Source organism: Theropithecus gelada, chromosome X (assembly GCF_003255815.1).
Source record: "Theropithecus gelada isolate Dixy chromosome X, Tgel_1.0, whole genome shotgun sequence".
NCBI lineage: Eukaryota > Metazoa > Chordata > Mammalia > Primates > Cercopithecidae > Theropithecus > Theropithecus gelada.
Window position 1 is genome coordinate 32,236,534 of NC_037689.1, and position 27,906 is coordinate 32,264,439.

Consider the following 27,906-nt stretch of genomic DNA (forward strand, 5'->3'; position numbering starts at 1 on the left):
GGCCACTAGATGGACATTGAGTAGTTTTATTTTATTAAAATATTGAAGATTTCCTTAAGTTCACAACTTTGTTCACGCTTTTTCACACATGCTTCCTACTTTCCCTTTAAAAAGGAAATATAAATTAATAATTAGGAAAGCTAGTTCAAAACCTATATTAAAATAAGTATGGTGAAATGGCTTTAAAATATCAGATGAAGTTTACAAAATCTATGGGCAAATTTTCTCCATAGGAGCAAAGCAGCTACCCCTAGCAGTACAAATGAGGCCCCTCTAAGTAGGTGCATGTAAGTGGGTATTATATATGCCTAAACATCTACTAAAGAGGAAGGCCATTAAGAAAATGATGTCTGGAGGCACCTACATTTTTTCCCTTTTTCAAGTACAGCCTAGACATCTTATCTTCTCCTGCAGCTTTTAACACAATTTCTGCACTTCCATTCCATCTGGCAGGGCTGGTTGAAGGGGAGATGTGAGAAAATGCTGAAGGAGAAAGCTACCTCTCCTTCTAGTTGGATCACATTACAACATGTGAGCAAGTAAAACGTGTGTGCCCACTAATGTCAGTATGGTTTTCATTTTGTGAATCATTTCATGTTTATAGCAACCTCTTCTTTTTGTAAGCAGGCACAATAACAGAATTGCAATTTGTATCCATCTAAGTAAGAAAATAAGCAATGAAAATCGTTTCTATAAAAGAAACCTAGAAGATAAAGAAATCTCTAGTGTTTTTCAAAGGACCCTAGCTGCCATTATAATTTTTAATGTGAACCGTGCAATGTGGAATACTGTTGACTTGGCATGGGGAATGATCTTCAAACTTTAGCTTGTTGAAAAATAATGTATGTGCTCATTTGAATTCTGGTCTTATATTTCACTTGAAACAGTGCTCACATATGAATTTATTGATTTTGGCATAGCTTAACTTTGAAAATACTAATTTTTGAACACTTAACATGCCAACCTGACTGTAATATTTAAAAGAAAAAGTCTTGTTCAGTAATAGTATGTACTTGATAACTTTAAACAGTATATGAAAATAAACTGATAGGTTGTAGATAAGAACACAGAAACTGCATTCATATTTAAGATAAGATTGTGAACACAAAAGAGTTCAAAGAAAATTCACAGGACATATAACTCCTGTCACTTGGGGATAAAAAGCCATATCTCTCTGTTGATAAGGGAACCTTAGTGGAAAGTTTTTAAAAGTACTGTTCGAATTATTTGGTCAGGTCACTTATCTCTAGCTTGATTTTAACCTTGGAGCACAAGGAACTTCCCCAAAATATGGCTCCCTGGTATAATGAGTATTTCGAATTAAAGGCCTTTAGAAATCAACAGATAAAAGAAGAGAGCTCTTCCCCCACCCCCCGCCATGTACATAAAGACTGGACAGACCCACCAAGAAGAACAATTACTTCTCCCTCCCCCCAACTTGCCCCTCCCATCTCTGAATCCTCTATATCTCCCAAAACACAGGCTGAAGTTGTTCTCTAAAGTTCCGGCCTAAAGCCCGGACCTAACAAAGAAGAAAACAATTACCTCTGATCCCTTCCCTGAGTTTTCATTATTGCAGGAAGGAAGGCTGAAGTCTAGTAACAAACCTGGACAGACCTTTGTCACAAACCATTGTCTGCTCTGCAGGCCCAACAAACTTTGTCCCAGACCATTGTATGTTCTTCAAGCCCATTGAATCTTCCTAAAAATAATTTACTAATCCCTAAAATCATACACACTTCCCCGTCTCCCTTTCTCCTAAGAAGCAGGGTGTATAAGCATCTGTGCCCTGTTGGGATATTGGGCATTCAGTCTGTGATTGTCCCCCTGCCCATGGTAGTAATACATTTATATGACTTTTCTCTTGATCTCCCTTTTTGTGAGTTGATTTTTCAACAAACCTTCCAAGGGCGAAGGGAAAGCTTTCCATTTGCCCCTACAACTTTGAGAGTTTCATGTCTAAGTGGGTGTTCTTGAACACATCCAGGGACAGAAAAGTCATTCTCTCCCTTGCAATCCCCTTCTACAGCTGGACAGCTCTAAAAGTTAGTAGATGTGTTAGTCAGGGTAAGTGAATCTAGCTGCACAAGAAAAGATCCCTCACTGCACTCCAGCCTGGGAGACACAGCGAGACTCCGTCTCAAAAAAAAAAAAAAAAAAAATAAGGGATCATTTCATGTTCATATCACAAGGCACCAGGCAGTTCCTGTTCAGCTGGCTCTTTTCACAGATCTTGACTTCTTTCACCTACCATCTTACAGAACCTCAGAGTCCTCCCCAGGACCCTCTGCATCTGGCTAGCAGCAGGGGAACAGAGAATGTGTGGAAGAGCTCAGAGGGGGCTTTAGAGGTCAGGCCTGGAAGTAGCATATACCAAGCTCACCCATACTTTATTGGCTTGACTGACATATGCACATGGCCCCACTTAGATAGCAAGGGGTCACAATATATAGAATATCAGGGTTCTCAAGATGGAGATGAGTTCACAGATGTTGGAGAGTACTAGCAGTGTCTGTTATGGAAAACTGTCCTTCCATTGAGCTAAGGTGTTTCTTGCAGTAGTTTCTACCTATAAAACCCAGCTTAACTTTGGGTCACATTGACCAAGTTTAATTCTACTTTCATATGACAGCCCCACAGATATTTGAAGACAGTCATTATGCCTCTAAGTCCACTTGCTTCTGGGCTATTCATCCAATTAGTCAACTTGTTCTCATATCATCGGCTTTCACATCCCCTCATGATTTGTTTGTTTGTTTTTTGAGACAGGGTCTCACTCTGTTGTCCAGGCTGGAGTGCATTGGCACGATAATGGCTCACTGCAGCCCCCACCTTCCGGGTTCAAGCGATCCTCCCATCTCAGCCTCCTGAGCAGCTGGGGCTATAGGCACATGCCACCACATCCAGCTAATTAAATTTTTTTTTCAGTAAAGACGGGGTCTCACCATGTTGCCCAGGTCAGTCTTGCACTCCTGGGCTCAAATAATCCTCCCACTTCTGCCTCCCAATGTGCTGGGATTACAGGTGTGAGCTACTGTGCCAGGTCATTTTTTGTTTTCCTAAGCTCCAATTGCTTTATAGTTTGAATGAAAACTGAATGAGATACTCCAATAGTGACCCCAGCTTGAGATATTGTAAATTTATTACTGCAAATTACCATCATGTTAGGTTCTGTTAATTCATATTGAACTTACTCCTTCTAATTGATTTAGCTAATTTGGCTGCTAAGATACATTTTCTTCCTTTTGCACTTAGTTTATTACTGGAAGTCTTGATATTTTCTTCATTTCATTTTGTTGAATTCAACCATGACTAGTTGAATTATAATACTTTGGCTCGTGTCTGTCCCATCTCTGGTCCTGTAAACAGATGTGACTATAACTAAAAGAGAGGGCATTTAAGAGCCAGCTGTAAGGACCACCAGATGCTCAGACCAGAATCTGTGTAGTTATCCATGGTTTTTTGTTGTTGTCATTGTTGTTATTGTTTTTTCTGTCTCTCAGATGCAGCATCCAATCCATAAGAAAATCCTGTTGACTTCACCTTGAAAACACACCCAGAACCTGATAGCCTCTCTTCCTGTCCTGCTTTATATTTTGATTGCATTACTGCTGGAGCCTCTTCTGGGTGCCTGCTCCTACCTTGCATTCCCCTGCACTCCTTCCCAGCCTATTTCAAAGCTGTCATTCTTTTGAACTCTTCTGCTCAAGATTCTTTATTGGCTCCCATCTCACAAGAGTAAAAGACAAAGCCCACACAATGTTCCCAAAGCTCTAGGAGGCTGTCCTCGCTGTGATCTAGTCCTCTCCCAGTTGCCCCTGACTCCCGCTGCTCTCACCACTCTGAGGCCCCGTCAGTTCTTCACAGACACCACAGGTTCCCATCTCAGGCTTTTGCACTTGCTGTTCTTTCTGCCTATAGATTTTGCCTCCAGGATGTCAGCATGATTTGCACTCTTAGTTTCTTCAGGTGTCTGCTCAATTCTTCCCTTTCCCAAAAGGCCTTCCTAGACACCTTATACGAAAGGGTAACCTCCTTGCTCCTCTCCTTTGTGGAGGGCCTTGGTTCCTGTATACCCTGCTTTATTTGTATTTGTAGCACCCCTCACTAGCTGACACTGATTGGTGTATTGTCCATCTCCCTCCATTAGAATATAACCTGAACAAGGGCAGGGACTCATTTAATTGACTTTTGTGGCCTTGGCATCCAGAATAGCACTAGATGTGCTGTTGGTGCTCAATAAAGATTGGCTGAAGGAGGCACAGATGCTTTACTGTCCCCAGCTTCCTGCTTCCCCCGGCTTCATACACTTCCCCATAGCTTCCTATGCTCTTTGCACAGACAGATCACCCCCCTGGTTCCTAAATTTGTATTTCAAAGTATTAGCTGTTTTCCTAGCTTTATGTATTACCCTTCAAATGTGTAAATTGATGAGTAAAATGTAGCTTCATTAAGGCATGAACTAGTTTAGACTCTAAGTTAACTTGGGCAAAACCAGTTCAGCAATTCCCATGTCTTTTATTTCTGCCTCTCGACTTAGAAATCAACTCTGGTGCAGTAACCAAAAGTTCTCTCCAAGACAATATTGTCCACACTGGGTGTTGTTAATGCTAAAATCATCCACAGCACATTTCTCAGAAAACATCTGCTCTTAATAATTGGGGATGAGGTCTGTGCCTCCTTAAACTTTCCTATACATCACTGATCAACAAGGTAGAAATAAAAACCTGTATTTCTTAAAACAAGGAAAACATTGCTTTTCTAATGAAAACTCAAATAGTTGAAATATGAAAAATAAAAATCTCCTCAAATTTGGAAACATAACAAAATTTAATTATTTTGTTGGTGGAGGTTAAAAAACATTGATAGGTTTTATGGCCTTTTGCCGAAATCTATCATCACTTTTGGAAAACAAAACTCTTCCCAGCAATACCTTTAAAGGCTGTGCTTCACAGGAATGCAAAAGAAAATTGCCAAAAGATTACATTGTATAATTTGTCCCTGCCAAATTCTACCAAGATTTTAATAGAACTGTTCTTTTGCTTCAGTTAACTAAACCCCTCTGTGAAACATTAGAAAGACCTATGCATCATTTCTATGGTTATTCAGACAACAAATATTTATAGGCAGCTTGCTTTATATGCAGGATTTGAAAAGAGAAGATTTCTCACAGCAGAGACAGTTCTGGCAAAGATGGAATTACAGCTGGGTCAACTGAATCTTTAACTAGGGCATCTAGATATAGAGACACTAATATAGTTACAGTTACATGTAAATATAGCAGCAAGCAAAATAAATTTGGTCTTATTCTATATAATAAGTTTATTCATGTACTTCCTCTACCTTGAGAATATAATTTAAATATTACAGAAAACACTTCTGTCCTGAGAAGAACTTTCCCTCCAAATAACATTAGCTAGTTTTGCTTTCCCTGGTAATTCAGTTATTCATTCAAGAACAATTTATGGCAGTGATCTCCCAACCATTTTGGCGCCAGGGACTGGTTTCATGGGAGACAATTTTTCCATGAATCTAGGGTGGGTTGGGGGAGGGTGGTCTCAGGATGAAACGATTCCACTTCAGATCATCAAGCGTTAGATTACCATAAGGAGTGGGCAACCTAGATCCCTCGCATGCACAGTTCGCAATAGGGTTTGCGCTCCTATGAGAGTCTAATGCCACCGCTGATCTGACAAGAGGCAGACCTCAGACGATAATGCTCTCTCACCGGCCACTCACCTTCTACTGTGTAGCCTGATTCCTAACAAGCCACAGACTTGGACTGGTACTAGTCCACGGCCTGGGGGTTTGGGGACCCCTGATTCATGGGACTCCCACACATGCCAGAGTGGGTAAGGCACTGGAGATGTGAAAATGCACAAAATCCTCAAAAACCCACAGTGCAGTGGGGACTAGAGGGACAAAGGGTGACAATAGGAGCATGTGCTACAGAAAACTCAGCCTGATTCATTCATTAATTCCACAAATATTGATTGAGTGCCTGCTGTATATACTGGTCTAGATGCTTGAGACACATAAGTGAAATAAACTGAAAAAAAACTCTGCCTTTGATGTGCTTGCATAGCAGGATATAAAAATGACAGACAAGAAACACAACGAACAAGGAAATTATATAATACCTTAGAGGATAAGGCCTATGGAGAAATAGATCAAATTTTCCTTCAAGTTGGACTGTGAAAGAATGGAGATGCAAGACCTCAAAAAAGTTGCCTTCCATGTAACATTTTCCAGTATGTGTTCCAGAAAAAAATGAAAGAGAAAACCAAGAAAGAGAAAAATGGAATCTAGGAAACACAAGAATTAAGCCAGAGAAAGGCAAAGAAAACATGGGAGGAACAGTTCTTCCCCCTTCCTCTCCCATCATCTGGGTTGAATATGAGCCACCAGTATCATCCCCCAGTATGCAAACCAGGCCAATCAGCTTTAGTTGCAGGATTTTCTAAATTGGGCCTGACAGAAGAGAATACTTTCCTCTCAGGTTATGATGCAGTGAGGATGTGATCCCAAGAGCTCAAAGTGACCCAGAGCTCCTTCCTTGTCAAGACAACTCGCCCATGAGACTGAAGTTGGTAGAGAGAAAGAATAGAAACAGGAAGAAGCAGAGAGGTCATTCTACCATTGTATTCCTGTTTCTGTGCAGCTTCAACTGCCCTCTGATAGTAGAGCACATGAATTGGTCACAAATTATGTCAACAAGTGAAATCTACCCACTCTTTGAATCTGGGTGTGGACACATGACTCTTATTGGTCAATGGGACATTAGCAAACATGAAGCAAGCAGAGTCTAAAAAGTGTTTGTGGTCTGGGGCTCGTGCTTGCTGGCTACTGGGAACCTTTCATTAACATATAAAGTGGGCCAGACTGGCCACCTGGAGGATGAGAGACCAGGTGGAGCAGAGATTGATTATGTAGATCATGTAGAAGCATCTCAGCTGGTGTTTTCTAGATCCACCAGCCCCCTCTCATCACCTGCCAGCTGACTGCAGACACATAAGTGACCCGAAGTGAGCCAAGCAGAAGAATTGCCCAACTGAATCCAGCTAATTGCTGACCCACAGAATCATGGCTAAAGATTGTTGTTTTAAGCCACTAAATTTTATGATGGTTTGTTATGCAGCATTGGATAACTGATACACTCTACACACACACACACACACACACACACACTTTCTATTTTTTCTTAAAGTAAAACAATTTTTTTGCCATTTACAATCAAAAGAAGTTCTAACTAAAATCATAGAGCTTCTTGTGCTTGTGTCATTGACTTGGTGCCCTGTTCATTAATTTAGTTATTCTGTGACTTGAACTATGCTCCTGAATTCCAAACTTCTCCTTCCAATCTCAATGTTGACATTATCCACCTGTGCTTTGTCCAGGATAAAGACACTACCGTTTGTGGATAAACAAACTACAAAAGAACCTTCTCCTTTCTCCTGTTCATGCTACCACCTGACGTGTTGGCCCTCTTCCTATGGCCTTTTGCCAAGGGTCTGTACCTGCCACTTCCTGTTGGCTCTTCAATGCCAACAGCTTGACAATGTGACTCTCCACCTGTCACTAATTGCTGGACCTACTGTCATCCCTCTTCACTTATCTGTGCAGACTTCACTCCCTCCTGCAAATAGGAGAGCTATCCATCTGCCAAATGCCAACAGTCAGTTTCAAGCCTAGATTTGAACCCTTTCTGGCCTATTCTGTTTCATTAGATTCAGATTCCCATACCCTTACTTTTCCAGTTTATCCTCTGTCTAAGTTAGAACTGGGTCTGGGAGGGTAAGTGAATCTCTTTAAGCTCTCATATTCAGATGACAAATCACATACAGTAGAAGTAGATGGTGATTAAAAAAAAAAAAACAAGTCATAGGAAAACTATTATCTTCCTAGTGGAAGAATATTGACAAGGCTATTGCAGCGACCTGTGAAGTCTGTTTATTGCCTTTGGGGTTGTAGACAATGAAATTGATTCTCAATATCAATCAGATAGGTCAATTATCTGCTCATATTCCCTTAGGCCTTTCCATTTCTATGCCCAGTAGCCTGACATCCAACTGCCAGTCTCTACAATTTTTTACCAGAGAGCTTTCTCTGGTGCGGGAGCCAACTTTGCTTGCATATGGTGGCCCAGAAGTGCTGGAGAATTAATGTCTCCCATTTCTACCCCTGTGCAGTCCTCATGCAGTGACTGACCAGAATTGGTGTATTAATACCCCCGCTGCCATGTCCCTGATAGGATACCTATGAGGAGTATATTTTCCACTGGATCTCAGAGTTCCCCCAATAAGATTAAGCTTCAGTTGCCCGTAGTGGTAACTTACCTGATAACCCATTCTTTATTGGTTTTCCTCTCTTCCTTGTCTCTCTCCCCCAAATAAATTACATGCCCTTGAAATTTTGTCTCAAGGTCTGCATCCAAGAGAACCCAAACCAAGACAATAACCCACCCAGTAACTGAATACTCTACAGGACAGAAGTTGGATCTATGGAGGAGGTAACAATTTAGAAGGAAAAACAGCATAATAATATGATGATGATCAGAACCAGCCACTTAGATGGTGAACAAAATCAATGTTGCTACCAGGCCACATTTGCCCTCTATCTTAGTCTTGGGTGACCTTCCTGATAGTAGAGTGTGTGAACCAAGGATGAATATAAGGGAAATTTTTGGTTATAACCTGATTAATCCATAATGTGGGCATCAGTCACTTTGCCCAATATCCATAGGGCAATAAACTTGTGGAATTTAATTTTTTGTAATGTGGGACTATTTAAACATTGTTTTACAGATTTTTATGGGAGAATGATACTCTGATATGGTTCTTCGTCTAAAAGCAAAGTACAACTTAAAAGATAACCAGGGCAAGTTCCATTAGCTATGTTCAAATATTTATGAAACACTGACTTTGGGTTTGTAGGCTAAAGCACAGGGTTTTAATTGGTTAGTTCTATTGCCAAATGCCTTCAGACTTCATTGACTTTTTTGGAAGTAGTACAGAAGCAAAGATTAGATCCAAAACTTGTACAGAGATTCTGTGTGGTCCAGAAAATTATGAGTCTTTGCTTGTACATAAAAATTAAATATTACACATGTTTACTCTCCATCTTTTGAGACAGTGAGCAATTGAGGCATCTGAACTGATTGAAGAAAGACCTCTCTATAAATCTATGACCTATTGTCCTTCTACCAAAGAGTGGAAAAATTCTTAATAGTTCTGAATGATGAACTTTCTTAAAAAATTGGGAATTTTGGCATCTGGGAGGCAATGCTAACCATTTGAATAGGGCCTCCTTTACTTTCAGTCAGTACTGCAGTTATTGCTTTGTCAAGGGTTCTGAGATCCCTCAAGCATGAAAGGAAGGATAAGGAATCAAATCCTTTCTCTACTTAATAGAGAATGTCTCAGAACTGCTTCAAAATTAGCTTTGGCTCAGCTTAATGAAATTTTCCTATTGTTGAGCAGCGGCCCACGAAATCCGCAGCATTAAAATGGCAGACCTTCGACTGTTTAAAAAAAAAAAAAAAAACAAAACCTTGAAGGTTACGGAACATACAAAAATAAAGGTTTTTATTTCTCTTCCCCAGGTTCACAGAAAGAATTGAACCTGCTCAGCCTTTTGAGTAGGCTAAATATTAGAGGCACTCCAACTCAGGAGGACGTGTTTTACTCGCACAATTTAGTGCATAAAATGCCTATCATAGAGGACCCGAAGTTTCTGCAATGAAACTCACCAGCCCTGCTGCACTCATGAAATCATTTTAGAGGACAGCAGAGCAACCAAGAGACATGAGAGGGAGCTACTCCTCGCTGGTGTTGCTTAAGTTTCTCCAGTGGGGTCTTATTCAGAAGGCCTTTCTCTTGAGACTTCTCCCCAGCTCTGGTTATATTAATTTGGCTTTACTGGACTGAGATAAGAGAATTATAATTGCTTCTCTATCCCCCTTCCTTTTCACTTTGCACCCACACACAATCTTTGTATTTTCAAAACTCCTTAAAATATCACTATAATGTATGACATCAATTTCTTTACATTAACAGGTGCATAAAATTTGACACTCAGTGCTCACCTTTCATCACTCACTATCTACTCATCTCCCTTTGCCTGAACAAGGGTGCATCCAAACTTACAGTCTTCAGAGCACAAATCAATGTAGCAGTGTAGCAAACAAAGGATCCCCTGATTCAAATGATACCAATGTCAAATGCTGATGTGTGTAAATAATTAATTGTGTTTTCACTGGTGAGTCCAGTTTGATCTTTCATTGCTTGGCAACCCCTGGGGTCTGTAGCTCCCTGAGAAGCAGGAACATTTAGGATTTTTTATTACCAGCTCATCACTAATTTATAGATTACTATGGAGTCAGGTGCACAAATTCAGAGTATCATCTATCACTATAGGCAGCTCCAGTGTTAAGGGATGGCTACTTCCCAGAAATCAACGAAGGGGAACAGATGAGGAAAGGGGGCAACATGGCACATATGCCACAGAAGGCACATCCTTCAGAAACACAAACATATCAAGGTAAACAATTTCCTTCTCATGGAGGCAGACAAACTATAAAGTGCTCTAACTATCTCCTAAAGGTAAAACACCACTGTATGTTACATAGCCAAATATAATTCAACTGTTATCACTTATCATTAAAATTATTTACGTTTTTCTTCTCTTTTATGCTGTCTTAAGTGAAAGTTTCACTAGAATAACTCTATTAGATTCAAACTTGTAGAAAGTGCTATTGCTCAAAACAGGGGGTGTGGGGGAGGATGGGTACTTTCTTAATGGGAAAATAGTGCCTTACCAGAAAATGGCCTTGAAATAAGAGGAAGGTATTGGAGTTTAATCACAGCTTTGATAACATACGTGCTGTGTCTTTTGGACAATGCCATTGAGTGTGGAGTTCATGTCCTTACGATTGTCTAAAGTGTGTCACAGTATATGCACATGTTGTGATGGAAAGAAGCAAAATGTACAAACACTAAAAGGGCCATTTATTACAGACCTTCAAGGAAACCAACAATGACTTTGGGATGTATGTTACATTCCTGAGTTTTACATGATTTTCTGGATAGCATTAACAGTTGTCTGAGAATGTTCTCAAAAATTCCATTTCTATCACAGTCACGTATGTATTCCCACCCTCTGACCCCACAGTCGTGTCTCTCCCAACTTCTCCCCAAAGCTGGTTTTCATAGAGTAAAGGAAAGATGGGCTGTGCAAATAAAACCTAAACCCAATGGAATTTGAAACAAGTCCTAGTAGCATAAAGAAATCTCTGAACATATTCATAAGAAGTGTTTCTTTAGGGAACTTTTCTGTTTCAGGGACACCACCGAGGCTGTGCCACATTCTGAAACTGTTGCTATGGCAAAGCATCTTGTGTTATTGACGATGGAGCACATTGTTGTGTTTAAGTCATGTAAATGATCAGGACACAAAGGAAGCTGCCCACAGCAGCCCCTGCTCAATCATCACAGTGCTGGGGACTTTCCCCCTTGACACATGCCATTTACACGGCATGGGAAGGCATTTCTTTCAGAAAGCCTCACTCCCTGGGTGCTGTGAACTGTTCTTTGGAGACGTTTATGAGATCTCCACATCTTTCAGAATCGATTCTGCAGGGGAAAAAGAATTCACAATAACAAAGCCCTTTCTTTTGTTTTAAGGCCGGGATGTTTCTATAGACATTTTGCATTTTCTACCTATTAACACATTTTTTTTTTCTGGGCTGCTGGTCTTGTCTAATATTTCAACTTTCTATCAGTTTTTATCATTTAGAGTCAAACTATGAGAGTTTCTCCTTTGTTTCCCACTTATAGCTCAAATATGTGTTTTTAATTAAGTATTTTCCACAGCATCAATTCACACTGATTAGACATAATTACAGAAACAAAATATGCAGAATACATTTTAATAATGCCTGTCACCTCTGAGGGAACAATGAGGATCTAATTTAATCATCTAAATGTTGGAAAGCGACACAGAGTTTTTAAAAATAGTACTATATATTTTGAAGTGGAGCTTATTAGTATTTTTAGATACAAATGTAAGTTGAAATGAACTATTATTCAGGTTTCAATGCATGTAATTAAAAAAACACTTAGGGCAACACTTGTTTACATAAAGAATCAAATTACACCCTTTAATAATAAAAGCTTGATCCAACTGTGACACTTGAGACTTGAAATGATGTGATAATTTGTAGTCCAATTTCTAAGGGAAATTTTGCCACTATGAAAATCTATTTTTGACAGTACTGTGTCAAAGTCAATGTCCTAGTTTTGACATTACTGTGGTTATGAAAGATGTTATCATTGGGGGAAGCCACATGAATGGTACGGGGGAACTCTTTGCATTAGTTTTGCAACCCTTGTGTGTCTCCAACTATTTCTTTTCTTTTCTTTTCTTTTTTTCTTTCTTTTTTTTTTTTGAGACGGAGTCTCACTCTGTTGCCCAGGCTGGAGTGCAGTGGCACAATCTTGGCTCACTGCAAGCTCCGCCTTCTGGGTGCACGCCATTCTCCTGCCTCAGCCTCCCAAGTAGCTGGGACTACAGGCACCCACCACAACGCCCGGCTAATTTTTTATATATTTAGTAGAGACGGGGTTACACCATGTTAGCCAGGATGGTCTCGATCTCCTGACCTCGTGATCCACCTGCCTTGGCCTCCCAAAGTGCTGGGATTACAGGCGTGAGCCACTGTGCCCAGCCGTGCGTCTCCAACTATTTCAAAATAAAAAAAAGTTATATTAAAATATATTTTTCATACCTAATAAAAATATATTTTTCCTACTTGTAGAAGAATATGCTATCTCAGTAGAGCTTAGATTATTACTGTTACAGAACCATATGACATTACTCTCAAAATTTGTCTTGGCATCTGGAGTCAAGGGAATTTTGGACAATGAGTTAACTTTCTCAAAGAAAATCTATTTACCTCGAATTTTCAAATTGTTTAGAAAAGAATTCTGTAAACAGTTATGAATGAGAAATCCACTTACTTTTACTGTTTCAGATGCTCTTCTAGAAGTTATTAAAATAGTGCTTACAATTCTCATAAATCTGGAGGCATAATTGGATCTCATTTCCTTTGCCTTTTTTGCTGTTTTTAAAAATTCTTTCAGCAGGGCGATGTGGCTCACGCTTGTAATCCCAGAACTTTGGGAGGCCGAGGTGGGTGGATCACCTGAGGTCAGGAGTTTGAGACCAGCCTGACCAACGTGGAGAAACCCCATCTCTACTAAAAATACAAAATTAGCTGGGCATGGTGGTGTATGCCTGTAATTCCAGCTACTTGGGAGGCTGAGGCAGGAGAATTGCTTGAACCGGGGAGGCAGAGGTTGCCGTGAGCCGAGATCATACCATTGCACTCCAGCCTGGGCAATAAGAGCCAGACTCTGTCTCAAAACAAACAAACAAACAAACAAACAAACGAATACCACACATATACACACAAAACAAGCAAACAAACCAAAAAACCCTCTTTTAACTCCATAGTTAAAACCATAGTTTTGCATTCCTAGCTGTCATGAGTGAAGTTGAGATTTAAAAAAGTAATATAGGACTATCACAAACCAAAGCTACATCTAATATAAATGTCCATTCATATTTCGTTTGGCTGTGATTGTGTATTTGTGGCATGTATATGGGGGTGTAGGGAGGATGGGCATGTACTCATACAATGTTAGGATCAACAGGACTATAGGAATCTCCTAATTCAAGCTCAATATTAACATATTCAATATACATAGGTTTGATATTTATAATATATACTGCTGATTGTGCAATAATTCTTCACATTCCCATGGCCTTCTTTAAGAGGCCATCATAGCACACATTTAATTTTATCCTAACATGATTTTATGAGCTTGCTAGAGGGCATTATTATTATTCTACCGAGAAAATGAGCAGCTAATTCCAAAGAGGTCCAGCTTTGGCTCAGTCTTACACGGCATGCTAATGGTGAGGTTGAGGATTAAAATCCAGATTCCACATCCTTGCTCAGAGTACTTCATTCTGGCCCACAATCCCTAAAGCTACAACTGTCCAAATACACTGTCTACACTGTCTTTTATAATATCTGAAACAGTGCATGTTGGAGGGAGAGTTGTATTAAAACGATAATAGGAATTATTTAATTCTTTTAAAACTGTAACAATTAAAAGCATTTTGTGAGTGACCTAGGAACACTCGGCTCTGTATCATAACCCCTTTCTCTTTTCTTTTCGTTTTTTTTTTTTTTTTAAAGTTTAGTTGAGATACAATTCACATACCACACAATGTACCCATCTAATGTGGACAATTTAATATTTTAAAGTATATTCCCAGTGCCCTGCAACCATCACCACAGTCTAATTTTAGAACAGCTTCACCCCCCAATAAAAGAAACACTGTGCCCATTAGCAGTCACTCCCTTTCCCCCTACCCTTCACCTCTAGCCCTTTGCAACCACTAATTGACTTTCTATCTCTATGGATTTGCCTATTCTGGACATTTCACATAAATGGAATCCTACAATATGTGATCCTCTGTGATTGCCTTCTTTGACTGAGCATGATGTAGCATGTATCAGCAGCTGAATAATACTTTTTAGAGTTGAATACTATCCGGTTGTATGGATATGCATGGATAGGCTACATTTGTTTTTTTTTGTTTGTTTTTTTGTTTGTTTGTGTGTTTGAGATGGAGTCTCACTCTGTCACCCAGGCTGGAGTGTAGTGGTGCAATCTTGGCTCACTACAACCTCCATCTCCCAGGTTCAAGTGATTCTCCTGCCTCAGCCTCCCAAGAAGCTAGGATTACAGGCATGTACCCTACGTCCAGCTTTTTTTTTTTTTTTTTTTTTTTTTTTTTTTTAGGAGAGATGGTGGTTTTACCATGTTGGCCAGGCTGGTCTCAAACTCCTGACCTCAAATGATCCACCTGCCTCGGCCTCCCAAAGTGCTGGGATTATTGGCATGAGCCACTGCATCCAGCAATATGCTACGTTTTATTTATCCATTCATCCATTGATAAACATTTGGGCTGTTTCCACTTTTCGGCTATTATAAATAATACTGCTATGAACATTCATATACATGTTGTTGTGTGAACATATGTTTTCATTTCTCTTGGATATATACCTAGAAGTACACTTGTTGGATCATATGGTAACCCTATGTTTAACTTTTTGAGGAACTGCCAAACCATTTCCAAAGTGACTGCACCATATTTCATTTCCACTAATAATCCCTTTCTTAACTCAAGCTGATAAAGCCTCTGTGATGGCTATTGGCAGTTACTAAACTAAACTTCAAAGTCCTTTCTTGCATACACTTCCGGGTCTGGTCAGGTGAAAAGTGGGAGAGTGCATTTGCCTCACATGATTTCAGAAAAGCCATCAGAAATTAGAATGGGAAACAAGGAGATTAAGGATATGCATATTAATTAAACATCTAGAACGTAAGCTACCTATTGGTGAGGAAATTTAAAACTTTAAGTTGCACCAAATACACACAATTCAAGCGGCCATACAAAAATAAAAAACAAACCAAATCAACCAACCAGTCAAACAGAGACTCCCAACATCATCCTTGGCATTTGATCTTCCATCCGTAGCCCCTGAAGAAGTAGTGCAACAATATGAGATATTTGAACTGTTTTTGTAGTTCTTAATAGCAAGAAATATTTTTGGCTATGAAGACATCTAGGTCAAAGCCCTCACACTTGCTTCTTGCCCACAGATGTACAACTATTTCAAAAAAAATCTCCAAAGCCATATGAATAAACCTTTTATAATCTTAAGGATTCTTAAGCTTCTAGATAGAGATTGATACAGACCCTGGCTTTTAAAGCAAGCTGGAACACCTTCTGGAATTCAAAACACATGCTTGGCCCCTGACAAATCAAGCTAGAGTCTGGAGGTGAATTCGGCTGGTTCTTTTACACATGAACCTTGCAACACTCTGACTAACTCTTTTTTTGTGGCCAGAAAGGTCTTGAGGCTTCGAGGCTGCAAATGGTTCCTGACCTGTCGCTACTAGACTCAAGTAGTCACCTTATCTTTTTTTTTTTTTTTTTTGAGACAGATTCTTGCTTTGTCGCCCAGGCTGGAGTGTAGTGGTGCAATCCTAGCTCACTGCAGCCTTCATCTCCTGGGCTCAAGCAATCCTCCCACCTCAGTCTCTGGAGTAGATGGGACTACAAGCACACGCCACCACACCCAGCTAATTTTCGTATTTTCTGTAGAGACGAGGTCTCGCCACGTTGCTCGGGCTGGTCTCAAACTCCTGGGCTCAAGTGATCCACCCACCTCGGCCTCCCAAAGTGCTGGGATTATAGGCGTGAGCCACCCCGCCTGGCCAAGTAGCCATCTTCACTTCTTTGCCCTGATGTTTATTACATCCATCAGTCAGCACTGTTGACTTGCTTTTTTTCTGTGACCCACATGACCTGATTTCAGCTAGGTCAGTACACAGCCAAAAAGGAAAATTGTTTGGGATGCTTCTCTTATTCCATTGTCTCTTCCCTATGACCGGATACATTTTCTGGATGGGGAACAATTTCGAGCAGGGGATAGCTGGAAAGTGTTGAGTGAAAACGCAAGATACGATGAGAGAGAAAGAATAAGTAAAAATAAAAAAGAGAGAGAAAAAAGAGGAAATAGGGAAAGGCTATGTCATAAGACAAAGGTCAAAGTGGGAAAGAGTGGCAGAGAACACAGAAAGCAGAGAGAAGAATCCTGAGATGAAGGTGTTAGCAAGTGATAATCTCCTGGGATCTTCTCAGTCCCTATTGAGGTCTTTCCCCTAGGATTGTGCAATAATTTATTGGTAATGTTCAAATTGAATTTGCAAATGACTTCAAACCTTAGCAGGAGATACTGATAGTTTATATCTTTGCAAATTGAAATTGAAACCCAAAGTGCCCTTGATAAACTGCAAAAAAAAAAAAAAAAAAAAAAGAAAGAAAGAAAAAAGCAAATAGAAGAAATCCCCTCTAGGTTATGCAATAGCACACCAAATGATTTTTTTTTTTTTTGAAAAATGGAAGAGGAATAAGTGAAACTAGCCAGCTAACTAACAGCAGGCACTGATTCTAGAAGTAAATTGGATATGGAGGTACACTCAAGTGTTGGTATTTATCCTGAGGAAATCTGGCCATTCAAATGATTTCAAAGATACTCAGCCTAGTTCTGAGCACAATTAAAGGGGGTGTGAGGAACTTGGAAAGAGTTCAGAGGAAAACCACAAAGATCAAAGAGGTGAATGAAGAAAAGGGAGCTCAGAGGAAAGTCGAGGAGCCTTAAAAATCCAACCTGAAGAAGAGAAGGTAAAGGAGATAATTTAATTATGGTCCTCAGCTATAAAACGAGCTTTTCATAGGTGGCCACCTGTTCTCCGTTTCCACTATGGATGGACAGAAAGGCAGGGGGCTTAAATATGCAACATGGGGGATTTCAGTTAGGTATAAGGAATTTCCTGACATGAAAGCTGGTAAATGATGAAAAGGGCTCCTGATCATGGACAGGAATAAGGAATATTCTTCTTACAAAATAGGTAAAATTCTCACAGGTTTGGAATGGTTTACAGATCTTGCTACCCAGAGTTGGGGGTGGGACAGGGGAGTGGGTATACTCTAACACTCTAGAAGAACAGATTCTGGTGCCTTGATTTTGCTTCAGATTTGTGTATGTACCACTCGCCTGGCCCAATGTCTCACATTTCCCCTGCTTTACACAAAATGTCCTCCCTGGCATACCACTTTGAGATGTAATCATCTCCTCTGTGAAAAAGAGCACTGAAAAATATGTTTGGAAGAGTTGGAATTTGTTGAAGGAACATAGTCAGCTAAACAAGACCCACACGAGTGGGGGTGGGGTAAAGGCACCTCGGAGTGCATGCTGGGATTAGGGCTAATTAAGATGTTGACTGAATCTATGCTAATCATGTCCCACCAGACTCTGCTGGATTAGTATGTAAATTGGTAAACTCTGTTCTGAAATTGCCCTACCAGCTGAGGTCTAATTACTGACTAGACATAACAAATAATAATGGGATTTGTATTTTAGGATGTTTAATTATGGAAATATACATCTGGAAAAAAATACCAGCTGTATTGCACAAAAAGAGAATTCATAATGTTTTACTAAAGGTTTATGAAATTTTACACCTTTAATAAGAGCACCAGGAACAGGAGTGTGTGGGGAGAGTCTTTTCGGAGACCTAGCATTTGTGGAGGGAGACCAGAATCGCAATGATTAATTCGCTGCTTGAGTAATTTCCCCAAAGCTCAAAGACTAATTGTTTCATTGCTGATACACAGCATCTTGTGAGCTTTTAGTTGTATCACCCAAAGAACTGGAACTCATCCATGAAGAAAAACCAAGATGCCATGGATTTAACTCAACTACTCCATAGCATGCATTCAAATTGAATTAAAAGCAACAGGGCAACAATAGCTGTAGGAAAGTAAGTCCCTAAAACAATTTTTCTTCACTGAAGTTACTCCATAATATTGAAATCATTAAATTTATAAATCAGAAAATGGTTAGTCCAGTCCTGAAGCAAGGGCATGTATTGAATGGTTTTAGAGAAAAACAGTTTGAGCTCTAGAATTCACTGAATAGGCATCTTGGGACAGAAACTTCTTTGCAACCATTTATTACATCATTCTGTGACCCACCCTTTCCAAAAAGTAACATACAAAGAGTTATAAACAGAGTTTTGGTAGCGCTGTAATAGCTGCCTGTATTTGCCTGCCATAGTGCTATTACTCACATAATTTTAAAGGCTTATGGGTGATCATTAAATCTTTATTAGGTTTTACATTATAAAATAAATTATTCATGTCGTTCTAATACATACTAGTATCTTTACAGCCCTTCTGCCCACATTTGGATAAACAAATCCTATTTGCATATCATTTTTATTTTAATTTCAGACAATTTTGTTATGAAAATATAAGGCTTAAATGTCTATTATGTTCCAATTATGTTCCAATTTCCCGCACTTTTCTTGGTTCTATACAGTGCTTTACAAATAAGGTAAAGTTCACATAATTTAAAAAGACGGATGATTTCCTTTTACTTAGAAGTTTTAGAATGTTTGCTCTTGCTGTTATATGGCAAGGCAATAGATATCAAATAAAATTTAGTGAGCAAGCTTGTGTTTGTGGTAGCTTCACGCCTCTGTACATTTGAAGTTACACATGTATATGGAAATTAAATTTGTTGATCACTTTAACAAATTTGTGAATTAGCAAAAATAAAGCACTAATTTTTCCTTGTGGTGCAGAACTATAGGGAAGAATAAGACAGTATTACTTTGATGTAAGAATATCTAACCTTTGTGTTGGAAAGTCATTGAATACAATAATTTTTCATTAAGGGCTTATGCTATTAGTCTTTGCAGATCTTACCAGCATATTGATAACTGTATTTATTTAGGTTTCAATAGTAGATTTTAGTTTCTTGTTTCATTAGTCTTAGAAATCTAGGACACGTTTGATTCCCTGATGGTGGATGAATAAATCTGAACAAACTTTCCCTTTCAATATGATAGTCAGTTCTCACCTTCAAGCATTGCCATTAAGCTTGCATGATGTCATCCTGTAGGCAATATATCACTAAAAACATTCTTTTAAATTCTATTTTCCCATGCCCAAAAGCACCTGTCAGTAATTATATGTTATTTTCTATTAAAACTAATTGTGACCAACTCTCAGCATTGAACCCAGGGTCAGATACTCTGGTATAATAATTCTAGCTTTGTCCTCTTCTTGTCATGAGTATTGGGTGAAGTCAGAGTGGGGTGAGAACATTTAGAAGGTTCACAGAAAGTGTTTCACCAACACATAGGTAAGCAGTGTGTAAGCCTGAACAGATGTCACCTTGAATGTAAATCTTTCAGGGACTAGGTAGAGAGCTATGGGATAAATCTCATAATTTTTGCAAGTCTCAGTTTGAAGCAAATTATACAATTCCAGAGAGTAATCTTTTCAACAAATGGACTTTGAAATCCCCTCTCTATCTTTAAGGCAAGCTGCAGATTATCTTGATAAATAGTAATATTGATTTTAGCATAGAGATAATTGCCCCAAAATATACCTACCGTTGGTCATGGGGATATAACAAAACTTTCCTAGTTTGCTGTTCCAAATGAAGAAATATGGAGTTCTTCCTCAGTGGCTTTGAATATCTGTCTTATCTAAGTAGGTTAAAGGACATGGGAGCAAGTCTTCTGGGCTGAGACAGAAGACGGGAGTTCAAGTCTGGCTGGGCCATTCTCTGAGATTTTCCTTCTTCCACTGTAAAGAGGGTCTTTCCTAACAAGAATTGCAAGGAACAAATGGAATAAAATGTGTGCCTTTCACATAGTAGATACCAAATAATTGTTTGTTAAGTACATGTCTAGTAGGAAAGGTTAAACAAATCTAAATCTTTCTGTTACATAAATTAAAAGCAAACTTAAATGGCACGGTCTCATATCTTCCTGGTGATCTGGCTATAAAAGAATAAAAACCACATTCCTTTCAGTAATATCTCTTGGTAAGAAATTTATTAGCTAATGATTACAACAGTGCTTTTTAAAGCCCATAAGTAAATAGTCTAAAATTCCATATTGTAGCTTCTACAAACATACAGAATATTAAAGAAAATAAAAGAGAATGTAAAAAATACATTTACATATATCTTTCTTGGCATGATCTTCTTTTAAAGACCCACCTATATTGAGTGATACTGAAATCTTCACACACCCAGGGCAGCTCCACCCAAAAACTAGTCAATGATAATGATAATGAAGAAAAACTACATCAAAGTATCAAGACCTTACAAAATATAAGCATCATTTTAGGATTCCTAAGGCATTTAAAAATTTTATTTGAAGGGAGCTCTGTCCCAACATTCTTTAAACACACACATAGCAGAGTGAGACACCTTGGGATTCAAATTTCACTCTGCCATTATTTTACAGTGTTGTTGGAAATGGGAAAATGTGAGTGCATAACACATTAAGTCGTTCAATGAATGTACACAATGTCTCTGCATCCCATCATCTTGACCTTCTTATTGCCTTGTTCTTTCCCACTCTCTTTTAAAAAAGAACTATGTTCTCACTTCATATTTATCCAGAGGGCCTTGGAACCATTTAATTTTTGGTCATCTATTTTTTATGATTGCAATATGGTTTTCTTAGTGTGGTTATAAATTCTTAGAGAGCAGGGAAATAAGAACTTTCTCCAATTTTGCCCTGATGTCTAGGCTAATGCTCCATATCAATGTTTTATTTTGTCATGGATCACACCCTACTGATAGCCAGGAGTCTACAGAAATGTGCCTCAGAAAAATTCACAGTTCATCTTGATAGCAGTAATTGCTAACTCTGTGGTTCACTCCCGCCCCCATGAAATGTACAGCTAGCTCTCATACTAAATATCTCACAAAATTATAATTGGTTGTTAAGCAAGGCAGTAGAGTGTAAGAATTAAAACCATGGATTCTGGAGCCAGACTACTTGACTTCAACTCCCTTCTCTCTCCTTACTAATTGCATGATGTTGGGCAAATTACATAAAGTCTCCTTACTTCAGTTTCTTCATCAGAAAACTGGGATGATAATGTTACTAGTGTCTACCAAAGAGGATTGATATGAAAATTAAATGTAGTGTGCTTAGAAGAAGCTAAAGCACTCAATGAATATGAGTTATTCCTATTATTATTACTGGTGTCTTCACAGATGGGCTTTTAGCTACTTAGGAGAAAAGGTGTTTCTGGCCAGAGTTCTATCCCCAGGTCCTAGTGCAGTATACACACATCTTCTTAGAGTCCCCCATCCTCTCTACCTCCCCATCATCTACCTGAGATATCCAAGTCACAAACCTCTTCTTCTCAGCTGTCCTGCCAATGCACTGTCCTTAGTATTTCTCAAACTTCTCGTCGTTTTCTCTACAGATTCTATCAGAAGTCATGTTCTTGACCTCTCTCTCCTGCATTCCAATAGGCAGCCTAGTTGGGCCTCCAACTCCACAGGGCTCTCTCAGTGAGCTTTCTAACATGGAAACCTGATCATTTCCATTTCATCTCTCCACTTGAAATATTTCCATGGCTCCCTACTGCCTACAAGATCATGGAATAAATACATATCAAGTCAATATAAAGAAATTTGTGTCTGGGCATGGTGGCTCACACCTGTAACCCTAGCACTTTGGGAGGCTGTGGCAGGTGGACTGCTTGAACCTAGGAGTTCCAGACCAGCCTGGGCAACATGGTGAAACCCCATCTCTACAAAAAATACAAAAATTAGCTGAGCGTGGTGGTGTATGCCTGTAGTCCCAGCTACTCAGGAGGTTGAGGTGGGAGGATCACTTGGCCACAGGAAGTTAAGGTTGCAGTGAGCCATGTTTGCACCACTGCACTACAGCCTGGGATCTCTATACAAACATATATGTCACAGTGTACATGCAGACTGGGGCTCCCTACTGGATACCTGGTGGAAACCAGGGCAGGTATGGCCAGAAACCAAACTAAACCAAGTTTGTCATTTCTCTTAACTGAGCAAATCTAAAATACTGTATTCTGTATTTTAACCTAATATGATGTTTCTACCTTGATGTTTCAGAAACCATTTTTACATGTAAATACATATGATGCCTGTCCAATCCATAGTTATATATGTTGGCTCTCTGATCATAAAGGAAGACAGGGAATAGGCAGAAGCTGTCAAGGCAGATTCTCTGGAAGCATTAAGGTAAGCTGTAGGGAGTTCTCAATTTATACGAGATCTGGGAAGAAAGACATGGATGGTAAGAGAGCAATATAGAAGTGTGCTAAAAAGTGCTTTTGTGGAGCAGGGAACAGATTTGGGTTTGCTGCCTTAGTAGTGTGGCATGATTTTATTCTTTAATTCTCTGGTCCTTCATTCCCTTATCTTTAAAATGGGCACAATAATACCTATTTTGCAGTATTGTTGAGAAGAGTAAATGATAACACGCTTGTAAAGGGGCCAGGGCAGTGTCTGGTATATGGTGGATTCAAGACATGTTCATTTCTTTCCTATGATTCCTTTTTCTTATTGGGATTATTGCAAATTATGTGTATTATTATGATATATCAAAACATTTAACAAAAGTCATCTAACAGAAAAAACTAATATATCAAGAAAAAATGAGAAGGAACAGTAATTTATAAGCTCTAAAGATTAAGGATGCTGGAATATTTTGTTCTGTATTTTCCCAATTTGTGCAATGGCAAGGTTAATTAATGAGAAACCTTTCTTTTGAATTATTTAAATGTCCAGTGATGAGAATAACATACAGCGGATCTTGTGCAATGTGAGAGGATTATTGATTAACTCAGCTCACAGGTTCCAAGTAGCCAGTAGTATATTTTAACGTATCAAGAATTCAGAAGAATTAGAGTTTTTCATTGTTGCTGAAACCACATTTGCAATTAAACCACGGGAGCTGGCAAACAATTGTTAGAACAGCACAAGTTGGTCTTTCCCTTCTAGCCTTGGTTACCTCTGCAATAAACTCCACAAAACATAGCTTTCATCTCTAAGAGCAAACATGGGCCATATTAGTGACACCCACGCACTCAATAAATATATGGCAGATGAATGAAAACCTCATAAGGTAGTAGTGAAAAATGGCCAAAGTATTTCAGAAGATCAACCTGGAAAGAAAATCAATTCTAATGAACTCGATGCGCTCAGGTTCAAATATAATAATGAAGGTAAATAGTATTTATAACCAGAATGACATGGGGCAGAGAATAGTGAATAATGTTGGTCAAAACCTGAAAACTTCACAGTTCACAGATAAATTGATTAACTGTTATCTCACACTCAGAACTCCCAAATTGACTGCCAGCATTCCATAAACAATTCCTAAAGCCAAAGATAACACCGTTTGGTTGAATTAGCATTTTCAGTTGAGAAAAGAATAAAAAACTGAAATTGAAAGGGAATTGACTTTCATTTTTTGGCAAAGGATGTCTCAGGCAAATAATTATTTCATTTTAAAAGAAAAAGCATATATTTTTTCAGGCTTTCATATCAATGTGCATGCAAAGAAACTGTATTTAAATAGTTTATAACCTATAGTTGAAACCTATAGTTTATAACCTATAGTTTAAGTAACCTGGTTGTTATTAATGAAATAAATGGCATGCATTTTCAATTTTTGAATATTCTGATAACCACATCATCTTAAGACTGTAGAATTAAGTAAACTGAAGTAACAGTTGCAGACTTGAGTAATTTGTGTTGAATCATTTTACTTGATCAGTGTTTTCATGATAGGCCAATTCAACCGAAATGATAATAAGTATATTGGCATATGTTAAGTTTAGAAATGAAACATCCATCATCAGAACTTTGCATTTAGCAAGGCTTCTAGTTTTATTTTAATGAGGAAGAAAAAATGCAGAGAGCCCACTCAATTAGGCAGCACTCAAATTTTCTCAGGGCAAAAACAACAACAAAGATTACCACCCTGTCTTGGGGATGGGGGAGGGGTGGGCAGAGTTTTTAGGAATTTGGTTCTCAGCTATGAGGAAAGGCTTCTGGACTTGTCCATCACAGAAACAACAGCTGTCTGCCACTTCTGTCTTCCCCACACAGCCCCCAACTCCAAACACGCCTCTCAGAAGGACTTTCGTAGCTTGCTTAAGGGATAATTTGCTTCAGACTGAATCAATATATTTCTAAACTCTTCAGGCTCAAGTTTGCCAGGATATGATAAAAGGATAAATTTGTATGTATGTGTGTACACATAAAAATTTTAAATATATAAGTAATATAAATAATGCATTCTCTCTCTCTCTCTCTCTCTCTCTCTCTCTATATATATATATATATATATATATATATATATATATATATATCTTCACACAAATATGAAAGTCAGCTCTGGAAATAACAGAATGGAATTAGGGAGTAAGAAGTAACATCTGCCCAAGAAGGCTGTGTTCATGAGCTGATTCTTTGAAAATGCTGAAGGAAACGTGTACCTATTCTTTCTGACTCTAGGGCAGGTTCCTCATTTCTTCTTTCCAATTACAACACCTCTGCATACAGATAGAGAATATAAAGTTATTCAAGTTCCATTTTCCTCACTTGAATATGAACACTTGCCCCTCCTTTCACAGTGTCTTGAACTTGCGCTAGGTACTACTTGAATTTTTAACAGTGGCTTGGGTCTGAACAGCTCTTTTTACAAAACAGGTGATACATACAATGGCAAAAATACATTCTCACAGGAAACAGACGATTGAAAAATTTCCAGAAGGACCTCACTCTCCTGAAGTTGTACCCCCAAAACTAATCAAATTTAGATAGAAATGCTTTAAAGATCCGAGTATCTGATAGATAAGTGCATTCCTCTATGGGGTATAGTTTCTGCGTGGGCATGCGTTTTGCTTAAGTCAGTTGCTCAAAAGTGATGCTAATCAAGTTTGGGAAAAGTAAAATTGTTCTGTGACTACCAGCCCTTTGTGCCAGAAGCAGCGCCGTCCTCATACACCAGACAGAGACGACGCAGGATGTCCCCAGAGTCACTAACCAACTTCCCTCCCTTCTGACCCCTGCGCTTCAATAAAGCAGTTACAGTAGCATCCCAGAGCAGTAGAGAATAAAATGAGCCTTACCAGTTTCTCCTAGCGTGGACGAAAGGAAACAACCCCTCAGCTGCTCTAGGCCAGGCAACTGGGTCTCAGACTTACTTGACTGAGGGGACTCTGAAAGCTGAAGTCTTCCTTCCCTCTGTTTGATTTCTTCCCAGCAACCTCTCCCAGGATTTTTCTCACAAAGCACTTCCCTATTCTCTAATCCTCTCACAAGGAAAACCAGTGCACATACCAAATGACTTCTGCAGAAGCGCCTCTCCTGGGGAGCGAGGAGGGGAGGGGATGGAAGGGGGGTGTTTGCTGGCATTCATTCCTGCCAGGCGAATCCTCAGAGAGTCATGGATCCCAGCCCTCTGGACTCCTCATCAACTGGAATACGATAGGTCGTGGCGAGGCATGGAGGTGTGCATTTGCTTCTTCCTATATCTCCAAACCCTGGTCACTATCCCTCAGGGATGGGAGAGGGGACGCCTCAGCTTCAAACTTCATCTGAGTCTTATGACCCTTTACACTCCCTCCCAAAACAGAGTAATTCCCAACGAGTTATGTAGAAATCAGCTAGATGCTTCCCAAATCTATCTGGCACCTCATTTTAAGAGCCCTTGACAATTTATAGCAGCTGCTAGTTTTTAACTCATCCAAAAGCTGAAAATAGATTGAAAACATCAAGAAAAGGTGGAATATCAAATATGAAAAAGTGATCGATATGTACTGTCAAACATCGGGAAAATTACTGTCTTTATGAAAATTCGTTTTTTAAAAAATCACTTTTTAAAAATACCAAATAAAATTGCTAAATTGTAAAGCATGACCTTCTTTTTTAAAGATATGGATTTTACTTTATCTTCCCAGGACAGGATTTGCACTTGCATTTGAAAATAATATTCACACTTTATAAATTTAAATCCTCTTCTAACTTAAGACAAATATCTTACATACATTCCAGGTATGCTATAATCAATCTGGAATTCCCACTTACCCCTCCAGTTTTTAAAAAGAAGACTTACCTTTTTATTACGTCATTTAAAACCCTGAAATGAATAAATCACAGTGGAGACAAGCAGATGGCAGACTTCTACATTTTGCAATGAGGGCTGTTTGCCTTGGAGACGTTATTTCTAAGGAGACGCTGCTGTGCTTGTGCCTGTGTTCGGCAGCATGCCATTTGGGGCTTTGAAACAAAATGAATCGGCTTCACACCACCAGCTCCACTACATACTAACACTTCAGAATACCCAAACTGGGGCATACTGCCTCTTTCGTAGTGTCCCTGCATAGAATCAGAGGTGACGGTTTGATGGATGAGTTTCCCAAGAGACAATGCAATCTGTGACATCACAGTTCTGGCCGCACCCCCCACCCAGGCCCCTGTCTTGCCTCTCCTCTCCAGAAAAAAAATTGCCTCTGCTTGGTGACAATGCTATCTCAATAGCAAAAATGAGTCGAGGTGCATAGCAAATGCTATAACTTACCTGTCTTTCTTAACTTCAGTTTTCTGATTCCCCTTTGCTGGAGTAATGGGAGTAGGATGAGATGAACATACTAGGCAGAGAATTCAGACAAAACCAAACAAAAGCACAGAACTCAACATTCTATAAAGTTTGTAACCTGAGAGCAGAATAATACCCTTCAAAAGGAACACTGTTAAACACTAGCTCAATGATACTAATGTCTTTGTTATATGCAATTTAAGACATTTTGCCATAAAATTATATATAAGCAACAACAAAAATATTTAAAGTGTCTATATCATGAGTTTCAGCCTTACTAGAACTCATTTAGTATCATAATTTTCTTGATCTAAAATAGTTTCCTTTTCCTCCTTTTCCTTGGCCATTTTGCTCTATTCTCAGTTGTTCTCTGTACCAGTACCTGCCACTGGTCTTAATATTTAAAATAATACCTGGATAATCCATTTGAATTTTGGATACAAACTTACTTGTAAATAAAAGCTCTAATATCTTTCTGACTCTCACCATCACCTCTATCCTTTTCACTTACTTTCATCTCAGATGTCCAGTACAAGGAGAGTAAAAAATCTAGAAGATATATTTATGTCTGTATCTACAGCTACACCTATATATCTCTATGATCAATAAATCTACATAAAAATTTTGAAAACCTTTTGCATGGCGAAATAAAACAGCATATATCAAGTCAAAAGAAATAATGAACTGGGACAGAGGGCCCATCTCCTTCATGTTTAATGAATGCCTAAACTTGGAAAAGAGAAAAACCTACCACCCAAAAGAAAAATGGGCAAAGGTTATGAAACAAAAGGAGACA

At 39.0% G+C, this 27,906-nt stretch overlaps 1 protein-coding gene across 1 annotated transcript in view; it reads right to left on the reverse strand.

The window, feature by feature from the left end:
• The window catches only part of MID1 (midline 1), a 233,682-nt gene extending 206,826 nt beyond the window's left edge, over positions 1–26,856 (reverse strand). The window contains exon 1 of the mRNA XM_025372435.1: positions 26,628–26,856. The gene's annotated coding sequence lies outside the window, so the exon portion shown is untranslated. The remainder of the gene's footprint in view (positions 1–26,627) is intronic.
• Between the last annotated feature and the right edge of the window lie 1,050 nt (positions 26,857–27,906).